The sequence below is a fragment of the Canis lupus genome, chromosome 7, assembly GCF_048164855.1.
Source record: "Canis lupus baileyi chromosome 7, mCanLup2.hap1, whole genome shotgun sequence".
Classification (NCBI taxonomy): domain Eukaryota; kingdom Metazoa; phylum Chordata; class Mammalia; order Carnivora; family Canidae; genus Canis; species Canis lupus.
The window spans coordinates 33426209-33440086 of record NC_132844.1 but is presented as its reverse complement, the minus strand read 5'-3'; the positions used below and the strand labels follow the sequence as shown (position 1 = coordinate 33440086).

The following is a 13878-nucleotide window of genomic DNA, read 5'->3' as shown; positions in this document are numbered from 1 at the left end:
CCATCTCTACCCTCTGGACACATTCCTCTACTTCAGCCCAGCCTCCTGCTCACCAGCCCCAGGCTGAGCACTCCAATAGCACACAGAGTGACTGGTAGCCCTGCCAGGTCCTGGGTCATCAGGGGCTGCTGACAGCCTCAGAGTGTCCCTGGGGAGTCAGAGGGCAACAGGCATGACTTTGGCATCGGTCACCTTCCATTCAATCCAGTGGAAACTTGAATGGACAGTTGCAAATAAATGCCTTGTGGCTTTTGCTGTGAAAAAAGAAAAATCTGCATATAAGTGGACCCACACAGTTCAAACCCCTGTTGTTCAAGGGTCAATTATACAGTACTGTAATATATTTTCTCTTCCTTAGGACTTTTTTTTTTTTTTTTTTACATTTTCTTTTCCCCAGCTTACTTCATTGTAAGAATACAGTATATAAAACATAATAACACACATAATATGTGTTGTTTATGTTATCAGTAAGGCTTCTGGTCAACAGGAGGCTATTAGTAAGTTTTTAAAGGCTATTAGTTAAGTTTTGGGAGAGTTGAAAGTTACACACAGGTTTTCAACTGCATAAAGTTTGGTGCCCCAAATATACATTTGTTTATGTATACATTGTTTCAGTGCTAACTGTATATGTATATATGTGTGTACATATATATCTGATGTGGGAAACAAAAGCAGAGGAAATGTAGATAAAATTAAATGTATAACCTGCAACCCATTGAGGCAGGCAGAGTATAATGTTCCTCCAGGAAGCTCACAGCTGTCATAATGTTAATGCTTTGCTAGAGGGAAAAACAACCTGGTTTGACAATAGCCAGGACTTAGGTTTCCCGTGAGTCTTCGTTAGCATATGAAAATCATTTTGAAACTTCCCTCATCTTTACTCCCTCCAACCCCAAAGTATATAATCAGTTCCTCACAGTCCTAGGGCAGAAGCTCTTTCTGCCCACCCTGTGCTTTAATAAAATCACCTTTATGCACCAAATGTGTCTCAAGAATTCTTTCTTGACCATTGGTTCCAGACCCCACTAACTTCACCAGCTTTCCCAAACTGTATCACATCCACATCCACACCACACACTCACGTATATTTGTACATACCACATATCATATTATGTGCTATGCAGTATTTTAAGTGTTATGCCTATATTAACTCATTCAATCCTCATAACAATACTATAGCATACATCACCCTCATTTTATAGATGAAGAATAGGAAAATAGAAAGATTAAATTTATATAGCCAAGAAGCGGCAGAAACCTGATTCACAACCCAGCAATCTGGCTACCAAATACCTGTTCTCAATCACACCCCATTTATTTCCTCTGGGATTATTTACCTTGTGAACTTCTACTCTCTACGCTTATTCCTGAATATATGTTTAGCTGAATATATTATAGGTGATAGTTATTTTCTCTTAGCACTTAGAATATTCTATTACTTTCTGGAATACATCAATGCAAATAAAATAGTACTATACATGCGATCATCCTTTATTTTTAGCTAACCTCTTTTCTCCATGTTAGTCTTTAAGATTGCTTTTGCTTGTCATTTACATCTTACAGTTTCAATATAGAGTATCTAAGATGTGTAGTTTTTATATTCCTATACTGGGTTCTTAATTAGAGAATTCATATATATAGTCTAACTTTGAAAATAGTTCCTCTGCCATTGTTATCTATATATTCTAGTTGGCTCTTGAACAACACAATTTTTTTTTTTCCAGATTCTATGACAAAGTGAAATTGGTGCTTTTAGCAATCAGATGATAAGTACAGGATGCCTATATTATAAAATATATATCATAACATTATATATGTTATATCACATAAGAAAATATAACATTCAATGCAGAAAAAAGGGAGATGATTCATTCAGAAAGTCGTCCAGAAAAATATGGAACGCTTCACGAATTTGCGTGTCATCCTTGCGCAGGGGCCATGCTAATCTTCTCTGTATTGTTCCAATTTTAGTATATGTGCTGCCGAAGTGAGCACGAACAACACAATTTTGAACTGTGCTGGTCCACTTACAAATGTATTTTTTTTTCAATAAATATACCTACACTGTAAATGTATTTTCTTTTCCTTATAATTTTCTTAATAACATCTTCTCTCTAGGTTACTTTGTTGTAAGGATATAGTAAATGATACATAGAACATAGAAAGTATGTATCCATTGACTGTTTATGCTATCAGTAAGATTTCAGGTCAGCAGTAGGCTCTTAGCAGTTAAATTTTTGAGAAGTCCAAAATTATATGTGAATTTTTGACTGCAGGAGTTGAGGGGTTTGGGAGCCCCAAACCCGCATTGTTCAAGAGTCGTGTGTGTGTGTGTGTGTGTGTGTGTGTGTGTGTTGTGTGTGAAGAGATTGAGAAATACATACAATTCATATATATGTACATGTATACTATATATGTACATTATTCAATATGTACATATGTGACATATGTACATACTGCATACATAATGTAGTCCATTGATATATATTATATTCACACATATATTTTATCTATCCTAAATGTTTCTTGAACATATTTCTCCTTTATAGGATTTTTAAAAGCTCCTTTTACATCTACCAGCTGTTGTTCCATTTATTCTTATATTAAAGATACGCATCACTTTAGTTTTTGTTTTCATTTTTGTTTTTGGGAAGGAGAGAAGCCTAAATGAAAAAAGTCATTTTCATTGACGTATGGTTTTAATCCTAGAGTGATAGAACATTGTTCACTGTCTTTCTTGTATTTGTTTTCCTGATGTGTTTTGGAATTGTTCTAAGCAGACTGACCTTGAAAGTGGGGTCTTGCATGGGCTCCCCATAACATGTATGAGGCTGAAATACAATAGTGAGTTTAAGTCACTGAGCATATAGTTCAGGGCACATAAGCTTTCAATAAGCCCTAGGACTTTTCATTATACCTACTATCTGTCTAGCTCTTTTTGTTTTCTTTCATCTGGCCCCCAGGAATCTCATTCTAGAACCTCTTGTTAAATTGGAGAGTTGCTATAGGCTCTGGCTGTGGGGCAGTTTGTTAATTCTGTAATTTGATAAAGCTTTATTGGCCTCCTTTTATGGGCAAAGAGGCCCATCTTAGCTCTGGTTTCAGAGTAAGTGCTTTTCATTCCCTGCCCAATGCAGGTCACTTTTAGCCTTTTACTCGACAGTTAAACTCTCCACTCCCTGATGCTACTTCCAGATCCACAGCTCAATGGACCCACAGTTGTTCCGTTTTTTGTTTTTAAGATTAATTTCTTTATTTGAGAGAGAGAGACATTGAATGAGAGAGCAAGCATGGAGAGGGGATGATGAAGGAGACAAGCAGACTTTTTGCTGAGCAGGGGAGCAGGGAGCCTGAGGCAGGGCTGGATCTAAGGACCCTGAGATCAGGACCTGAGCCAAAATAAAAAACTGGAGCTTAACTGAGTGAGCCACCCAGGTACCGCAGGCCCACAGTTTTTCCAGGATTTTCTACTTTGTCTTCCATTTTCACTTTTGGTATACTGAGACATTTACCCCATTCGCTTTCTCCATCTTTGTTATGTGATTAAAACTAGCAGGTCAGGGACACCTCAAGCATAAACTTTCAATACCATATTGATTAAAAATCTTATCAATTTACTTTGTAAGTTTTACTTACAACTTTTAAAATATTGTGTTCTATTCCATTTTACTGAAAATAGTTCCTGATAGCTTGGCACTGAGTCTAAGGCAAATACTTCCAATAAAAACATATACTTTGAATTAATTCACTTTATCTGAATCTGGCCAACACAATACAATATTTCCTATTTATAAGAATGATAGCTCTATTTGCATTCTTTACTTTACTGAGCTTCTATTTAATAAATGGTTTCTTTGTACTAATTCCAGGGCTATATTGTTGCCATTTTTCAAGCAAGACCACAGAATATCTTCATTTTTCTATCTGAGAAAAATTTGATTTGAATCAATGAATGCCTCCATAATTATTTTCATGACAATGAAATTCTGAACATTAGTTTTATTAAAGTGCAGTACTTCAGAAGGAAACATGTACTAATTATCAAAACAAAGTATTTTATCTTTTTGTGTATGTATGTTATTAAGTATGAATTTCTTTTTGGTGGAGGTAAGTGGGGATGGAAGACAACATTTTACTTATTATGTAGCACTCATAAATGTTACATGAACAGCTTTATATGAACGGTTTTCTAATTAAGATGTTTAGGGGCCTGGAATATTTTTATGATAAAAAATCTGTTTATATTTCAAATGAAACTGCTCTGGTTTAGCTCTGGTTTCAGAGTAAGTGCTTTTCAATATTCAATATGAATATTGCCTCAGTCTCTAAAATCCAGTGTCCACACAGAAGTCCAGATCACTTGCAGGCCCTACAAGGAAGTGGAATGTATAAGTTTTTGTTTGGTATTGTCATCAACTAGGTTTCCATCAGGTATTAGAGATATTTACAGTAGTAAAGTATATGCACGTGTCTTGTGTACTATTCTGCATCTCATGGACCTTAATAAATACATATAACTGGAATGAATACTTGTGATTTTCAATAGTAATAGTTAATAGAGAAAGGGAAAATGTTCTATTTCATTCTTTATCATTGGTATGGACAGAAGGTATTTTGCTGCCAAGCCATAAGTATTTTTTTTTTTCCTGGTGACTCTAGTGAAGCAGCATCCAGTCCAATTAAAAAGCTGTTCTTTCCCTGTTAGTTTAAGAAGTCAGCACCCATGCTTCACTGTGGTGTTCAGCTCTCAGTTATTAACAGCTCTCTTGACATCTTATTAAATTGGAGAGGCTTTCAGACCCAAGATTAAATGGCATGTATGAATCTCTTTATATTATTTGAGATATATATTCTACCCACATAAACTACTGTTTCTATTATCTTAATTTTGTATAGCACAGTAAATTATGTGAATTATTAGTCCTAGGCCCGCAAAGAGGGTCATTTTTCACAAAGGAAGTGGCCACATAATAAAAAGGTCAAAACAAAATCACACAAAAAAAGTCTCTAATCATTAAAAATACTTTCTTTTTTAATTTGGAGGAAGATGAAGCACATCAGACATGAGCTATTTTTTTTTTTTATTGATTTATGATAGTCATACAGAGAGAGAGAGAGAGAGGCAGAGACATAGGCAGAGGGAGAAGAAGCAGGCTCCATGCACCGGGAGCCCGACGTGGGACTCGATCCCGGGTCTCCAGGATCACGCCCTGGGCCAAAGGCAGGCGCCAAACCGCTACGCCACCCAGGGATCCCCTGACATGAGGTATTTTCTATCATAATAAGCCTTTCTATGTTCTATATATATATATCATTTACTATATCCTTACAACAAAGTAAGCTAGAGAAAAGATGTTATTAAGAAAATTAGAAGGAAAAGAAAATACATTTACATTACTGTAGGTATATTTATTGAAAAAAATACATTTGTAAGTGGACCGGCACAGTTCAAAATTGTGTTGTTCAAGAGTCAACTAGAATACATGTTGGAATAAATCACAAATCTCAATTCTACATGATAGATACCCTCTTCTCAGCAGTACAAGTATGCTTGTATTACCCATAATTAGAAAGGGAATTCTTCTCTTTTAAAATTTTACTTTATCAAGGTATAATTTACATACAATATAATGCACATACTTTAATTATAGAGTTTGATGAGTTTTCATAAATTCATACATGCATACATATACACACACTGATGTGACAATAGTATATAGAATATTTTTATCACCTGCCAATATTCCTTCATGTCAACTAGAGTGAATCCCCAATCTTTATCCTTGGCTTCAGGCAATTGCTAATATACTTACTCTCTATCACTAAAGATTAGAATGTTTCCTAGACTTTTACACAAGTGGGTCTATATAGTATATATCCTTTGTTTTGTTTTTTTTTAAAGATTTTTTTATTTATTCATGAGAGACACACAGAGAGAGAGAGAGAGGCAGAGACACAGGCAGAGGGAGAAGCAGGCTCCATGCAGGGAGTCCGACGTGGGACTTGATCCCGGGTCCCCAGGATCACACCCAGGTCACCCAGGATCAGTGGTACAGCTAAACTGCTGCACCACTGGGGCTGCCCAGCATATATCCTTTGTATCTGGCTTATTTCAGTAAAGGTATTTTTTAAAATAAACTTTTCATTATAGGATAATTTCAGATTCACAGGAGAATTGCAAAGATGGTACCTCACACCCAATTTCCCCTATTAAAATCTTACATTAATTAAAATGTAATTAATGTAATTAATATGGTACATTTGTCACAACTAATGAACTTATATTGGTACATTCATATTAATTAAAGCCATATTTTATGTAAATTTCCTTCTTCTTTAACCTAATGTCTTTTTTTCAGTTATAGGAGCATGTCCAGAATATTGTATTACATTTAGTTATAGCATTTAGTTGTCATGTCTCTTGGCTGTGTCACTTTTTCAGATTTTTCTTGTCTTTGATGACTTTGACATATTTGAAAAGTAATACTCAGATATTTTGAAGAATATTCCTTAACTGGGATTTGACTGATGTCCTCACGCTTACAACATAGTTAGGAGTTTGGAGTGGAAGACCACAGAAGTAAAGTGCCACTCACATCACATCCTATCAACATGATTTCCACTGTTGAAATTAACTTTAATCACCTAACTGAGGTAGTGTTTCTCCAATGTAAAGTAATTCTCTCCACCCTGCCTGCCACCTGTCACTTCCCTGCCGTATTTTTTGGGAGGAAGTCACTAACTTCAAGCCACACTTACAAATGGGAATCATGCCCATATCCTTCAGCATGGAGAGTGAACATAAATTATTTAGAATTCTGCATAGATTTATTATTTTCTATATAGTTCTTTAATAAGTCACTTATCAGTATGGACTCATGCACATTTAGTTTAAACTGAGTTATATAACTCTGCTATTAATTTTGTTCCAGTTTTGGCCACTTGGAGCTCTTTCAACTGGCTCTTTTTCCTTTTGATATACTCCTATCATTGTGGATTTTTGTTTTTATTTTTGTTCTGTTGGGTTTTTGCTTTTGAACACTACCATAATTTCTGTCACACAAGATTCTCCAGCCTTAGATATTCTCTGCTGTAACCCCGAATCTGCCATTTTACCTATACATGCATATTGAGAGCATGTACCCTTAATAGAATGGTATAAGAATGATACTTTACCTCTGTGGTTTTCTCCCAAAACCTATAACCACAATTGAAACATGAGAAAAATTGGAGGATGCTATTAAATATGAAGAGCTAGATATCCTCATTTACTGGGTTATATCATTACTTCAGGGCTTTCTCTGTGGATATACATGTTATCAACTCATATATATTTTATATCTATCTATCTGTATCTATATTGAACTCTATGTAAATTTGTATAATGTCTCCACTCTAATCCATTACTATATGGATAACTTTAGCCATTTCCCTTTGCTTATTAGTAAACTCCCACTCCAGTGATGAGAAACTTGATTTAACTGATCAATTCCAGTATACATATATACATAGAAGTTTCAGAATTGTTATTCTATACTCCTGGAGAAACAACTTTATTGATTAAATTGCTGTATATAGTTCCTTTAGTCTTTGGTTTTAAAGTCTCCACTGAATTCCAAAGTTACTTAGTTCATCACTTTTTCCCCTTTACCCCTTTCTTTTTTTTTTTTTTTAAGATTTTATTTATTTATTCATAAGAAATACAGAGAGGAGAGAGAGAGGCAGAGACACAGGCAGAAGGAGAAGCAGGCTCCATGCAGTGAGCCTGACATGGGACTCGATCTCTGGTCTCCAGGATCACACGCTGGGCTGAAGGCAGCACTGCAGTGCCGAGCCACCCAGGCTGCCCTTCTCTTTAACTTATAATAGCAAATTTGGCCTGGGACTCAACAGACTATTTCAATTAATACAGTTTTCATTCTGACATTATTCTGTTTTCAGTTAAATTCAGAGCAGCTGGTGTATTCAGAAACTGAAGGGAAAGCTGTATGTGAGTTTTTTGGCCAAAAAGGATTTTTGTTTCCTCTGTAGTGTTGTGAACATGCTCATTCTTCACCTGCAAAACAAAACAACGCTGTGCCTCTGTCATTTTATAGCCCAAATCATGAGAAATGTTTCTTTTGGTTCAAGGGCAGAGTTAAACTGTATGAGAAGAGAAAACAACCTTGATAAAATGTAGCTTCATGAAGGAATAGTACTATAAAGAACTGAAGTCTTTGAGTTGGAGCTTAATCTGATCAATTATAGGTGTAACTTTGAGCATGGTGCATAGTAGCAGCTCAATAAATACTTGTTGAATAATTATTAAGTGCAACCAAAAAGTAATAGGGCAGGTCTTGTAGGTTGTCATGTTATTTTACAGTCATGGTTTTCATATTTTGTTATAGTTGGTATAACAAGGATCTTCTACAAAAACAAATGATGTTCTTCTTGTCTGATTTTAATGCCATTGATTTTTGCAGTGTAAAAATCACGAATTTAGGAGAGAGACGGTCTCTGCTCTTCTTTAAGTCTATGTCCTTGGGCAAATAACCTAATTTCTATATGCCTCAGTATCTTCTTTTGTAAAATGGGAAAAAAATGAAACCTAGATAAAAAAACTCCTGGGATTTTAATGAGGATTAAATGAAATTATGTGAGCAGAGCAATACCTGAGATACATTAAGTGCTCAAAAGATAGGAGCGATTGTTATTTTTGAAATGAATTTGTTCTATGATGTTGAGAGCTATTATCTTAAGCAACATAAAGTGTAGTGGGTAAGAGTTTGAGGTTGAAGTCAGACAGTCCTGGTTCCAACTCCTTGCTCCATCTCTTACTAGTTTTGTGACCAAGTCAAATTACTAAGCTTCCTTAAAGCTCCATTTCTATACCTGTAAAATGATGATAAAAAGAATTTACTTCACCAAATTGTTCTAGAAACTCAATTAAAGAATCCCTATAGATGTATAGTAGAGGAGATAAGATTTACTAAGTGTTCAATAAATATTAGTTATTGAAGCTTTTATTGGCAAGACTCTGCTGATGGTAACACCCGGTCCTGCCTCTGACTCCTAAATAGACTGTCTAAAACTCTTGTTCAGCCAGTATCTCTTCTGTGAGCATCTGAGGGAGGGCTATCTTCAACCATCTACTATGTTATTCATAACTGGAATTCAGCAGAGTTAATCAATTCTTTTTCTTTCTTTCTTTCTTTCTTTCTTTCTTTCTTTCTTTCTTTCTTTCTTTCTTTCTTTCTTTTCTTTCTTCTTTCTTTCTTTCTTTCTTTCTTTCTCTTTCTTTCTTTCTTCTTTCTTCTTTTTCTCTTCTTTCTTTCTTTCTTGCTTTCTTGCTTTCTAGCTTTCTTTCAGGATTTTATTTATTTATTTGAGAGAGAGGGACAGAATGAGAGAGAGCATGCAAGAGTTGGGTGAGGAGCAGAGGGAGAGGGAGAAGCAGACTTCCCACTGAGCAGGGAGCCCCATGCAGGGCTTGACCCCAGGACCCCATGATCATGACCTGAGCCAAAGGCAGACACCACCCAGGTTACCACTCTTCACCTGTTTCTAATGTTCTCGGTCAGTTCCTCTGCTATTTATATCCCATAAACATTTATTCATTCCTATTTTAACATATGGATCCCACTCCCTATTTTCTACTGACATTGAAACCCTTAGTCTCTTTGTATAATCAGAACCTATTGTTACTGACAGAATCCAAGTCATCCATAATGAAGCACTCACTAAAGACTAGGCAATATATGTACATGATCTCTGACCCTCACAAAGTCCTGAAAAGCAAATATCTCCAGTCTTACTTTACAGATATACAAACTGAAACTTGGAAGAAAGAGAAAAGATGAAGTATAAAATCAGGTCATGATCAATGTACCAGAATATCACTAAAAAAAAATCTAAATAATCAATCAGGACTCTTAAAAGTTGTACCATATATTCATGACTCAGCCAGATCTCCAGTCTATTTCTCCTATATCTGTCCTCAGACTTATCTATAAAATGTTAGCACATGCTGATTCCTGTCATGATACCAGGCCCAATAATAATTGTGTACCATGTTAAAAGAGCCTAAAACTTTGAAGTAAGCAAAGGATACAATTAAAGGAGTTTTATTTTCACTAGAAGATGATGCTTGTCTTCACAGAAGATTTATAATGGGGACATTCTCAAATAATGCAACCCATTGCAGCAAGTTTGAGGACAGTGTATGGTCGCATTACATTAAGTCACATCTCTGATTTCTTTAGTAAGAGTTTTATAGTTATCTGGATATAGATCCTGGACGTATCATCTTAGATTTTTACCTAATTATTTCATTTTTTGGTGCTAATGTAAATGGTATTGTTTTTAATTTCAAATTCTACTTGTTCACTGCTGGCAGGTAGGAAAGCAATTGAGTTTATATAAACAAATTTAGTATTCTGTGACTTTTAATAATGGATTGTTAGTTCCAGGAAGGTTTTTGCATGTGTGTGTGTGTGTTGATTCTTTCTGATTGTCTACATAAATAATCATGTCATTTGTGAGAAAAGATAGTTTTATTTCTTCCTTTCCAATCTGTATGCCTTTTATTTCCTTGTTTTGTCTTATTGTACTAGCTTAGATTCCTAGCTAGATGTTTAAAAGGCATGGTGAAATGGAGCATTCTTGCCTTATTTGTGATTGGGAGGGGATAGTATCCAGTTCCTCATCATTAGGTATGATGTTAGCTATAGATATTTTGTCAATATTCTTTATGAACTTGAGGAAGATCCCTCCTATTCCTAGTGTGCTGAAAGATTTTATCTTAAATGTATGCCAGATTTTGCCAAGTGCATTTTCTGTCAGCTAATGTGATCATTGATTTTTCTTCTTTATTCTTTGATGTGGTGGACTTTATTGAGTTTTGAATGCTGAATCAGACTTGCCTAGCTGGAATAAATCTCAGTTGGTTGTAGTGTACAACTCTTTTTATTTTATTTTTTGTACTCAATTTTGCTAAATTTTGTTAAGAACTTTTATAACTATACTCATCAGAGATATTGGTCTGTAGTTTTCCTTTCTCGTATTTTATTTATTTACCTAGTTTTGATATTAGGGTAATGCTAGCCTCATATAATGAGTTAGCAAGTGCTCCCTGTCTGTATTTTCTGGGAAAGATTCTGGGAAAGATTTAAAAAACTGGTATTGTTTCTTTCATAAATGTTTGGCAGAATTAACCATTTAGACGATATGATCTTGCTGCATTCTACCTAAGAAGCCTTTTAATTATTGGTTTAATTTCTTTAATCAATATCGACATATTCAGATTATCTCTTCCTCCTCGTGAGTTTTTTCAGTTTTTAAAAAATTATTATTATTAAAGTATAATTGATATACAATATTATATTAGTTTCAAGTGTACAACATATTGATTTGACAATCCTATATAATGCTCACTGCAATAAGTGTAGTCATTGTCACCATACAAAGTTATTAAGATATTATTGAACATATTTTCTTTTCTTTTTTAAAAAAGATTTCATTTATTTATTCATGAAAGACACACAGAGAGAGGCAGAGACATAGGCAGAGGGAGAAGCAGGCTCCCTGTGGGGAGCCTGATTTGGGACTTGATCCCAGGACCTTGGGATCATGACCTGAGCCAAAGGTAGAATGGTCAACCACTGAGCCACCCAGGTGCCCTCAAGTTTCTCTGCTGTACTTTTCATCTCCATATCTTATTCATTCATATTCAAAATATGTTTATACCTCTTAAACTCCTTTATCCATTTTGCCCATGGCCCCACTGATGTCCTCTTTGGCAACCACCAGTTTGTTCTATTTTAAGAGTCTAGGGGCTGGGGGATGCTTTTCGTGTTTGTTCATTTGTTTTGTTGTTAGATTCCACATATAAGTAATATAGTGTGATATTTGTTTTTCTCTATTTGAATTACTCCATTTAGCATAAATAGAACAGAACTAGAACAAACAATCCTAAGTTTTGTATGGAACCACCAAAGACCTCAAAGAGCCAAAGTTATCTTGAGAAGAACGAAGCTGGAAGTATCACAGTCCCAGATTTCAAGATACACTACAAAGCTGTAGTAATCAATACAGCATGGTGCTGGCACAAAAACAGACAATTTGATCAAGAGAACAAGCACAGAGTCCAGAAATAAACCCACGCTTATGTGGTCATTGTCTCTTTATATATATACACATAACCACATTTATATGGTCTTATCTTGAAAGAGATAGATAGATAGATATAAGTGTGGATATCTATATATCTATATCTATATCTATATCTATATCTATCTATATCTATATCTATTTCTTATTCTTTCCTTAGTTGTATTAAGTACTGATGAGCCCAATAAGGCATTTTTGCCTCTGTGTTCCTATATCTAGAATTTCTTTTTTATTCTTTCTTTGAATTTCTTTCTCTCAGCCTTTTGCATGAACCCAGCTGTTCTTGCATGTTATCTACTTTTTCCATTAATATATTTCCATTCTTAACATATTAATCATAATTACTTTAAATTCCCTAACTGATAATTCCAAATTTGTGTCATATAGGAGTCTGTTTCTGATGTTTGCTTTGTCTATTCACACTATGTTTTTTTCATTTCATTTTAGGATATGAATTAGTCATAGTTCTCCAAAATAAACAGAATCAATAGGATGTTCTTTCTTTCTTTCTTCTTTCTCTTTCTTTTTTTCACCTGTCATCTCTCCTTTTATTTATTATAAGGAATTATAAGGATTTGACTCAGATGATTCTGGAGACTGACCATTTTCAAAACTGCAGTCAGCAAGCTGGAGACATGGAAAGGCTGATGATATAATTCTAGTTCCAGTCCAAAAGCCTGCGAACCAACAGCTGATGGTGTACAGTCCAAAAGCCAGTAATCTCAACACCTAGGAAGAGGTTGAGTCTAAAAGCAGGAAGAGACTGATATCCTAGCTCTGAGGCAGTCAAGCAGAAGGAATTCTCCCTTACTTGACTCAGCCTTTTTGTTCTAGTCAGGCCTTCAGTTGATAGATTGAATCCTGTTCACCATAGGGAAGGCAATCTGCCTTACACAGCTTATTGATTCAAATGTTAATTTCATCCAAAATGCCCTTACCAACATACCAGGAATAATGATTTACTAAATATCTGACTACCCCCTGGCCCAGTCTAATTGATACATAAAACTAAGCATCACAGCACACTTTGTAATTTTTTTGCTAAAGCTGGAAATCATGTATTAAATAATAGGAATTGAAATAAACAGGATTGTAGTATCAGATTTTAATTTTACTAAGAGTTGCATTATGTTTAATGTTTATTGTAGCTACAACTGATGTGCAGAACAAAGACAAAAGAAAATGTTGAAAAAATTAAATTTCCTTACAACTTGCAGCCCATTGACAAATACTTAAGCTGATTATGACATTCCTCCAGGAACTCCCAACTGTCTTAATGATAACATTTTGCTAAAGGCAAAAAGCAACCTTAGCTTAACAATAGCCAGACTTTCAGGCTCCTGTAAATCTTCTTTAACATGAAAATCCTTTTGGAAACTTGTTTTATCTCTGCTTCCCCCAATTTAAATTATATAATCAATAAGCTCTTTCTATGCAAGCCTCCTCTCCGTGTGCTTAAATAAAACCACCATAAACATCTCATGAATTTTTTCTGGACCATTCGCTCTCAGACCCCAACATCAAATCCCATCATTCTGGTGCTCAGTGTGGGGACTGAGTATTCTCATCTGGACTCTGAGCCTTGATGTAAACTTCCTCTTCCTTTAGTTTTATTTCAGAGACTTTTCAAGAGTATCGTCTGATTGAAACACTTCCATGTGCTCAGGCTGCAATACTCCAGTCCATGACTACTCTATGGGAGAGAATAAAAAGCCTGCCTTTTGCCTGAAA

At 35.2% G+C, this 13878-nt stretch overlaps 1 non-coding gene across 1 annotated transcript; it reads right to left on the bottom strand.

Moving 5' to 3' along the window:
• Nucleotides 1-1888: 1888 nt before the first annotated feature.
• LOC140637473 (U6 spliceosomal RNA) lies at nucleotides 1889-1995 on the bottom strand. The gene has a single exon (XR_012034574.1). It is a non-coding gene; the product is annotated as a U6 spliceosomal RNA (small nuclear RNA).
• Nucleotides 1996-13878: the final 11883 nt, after the last annotated feature.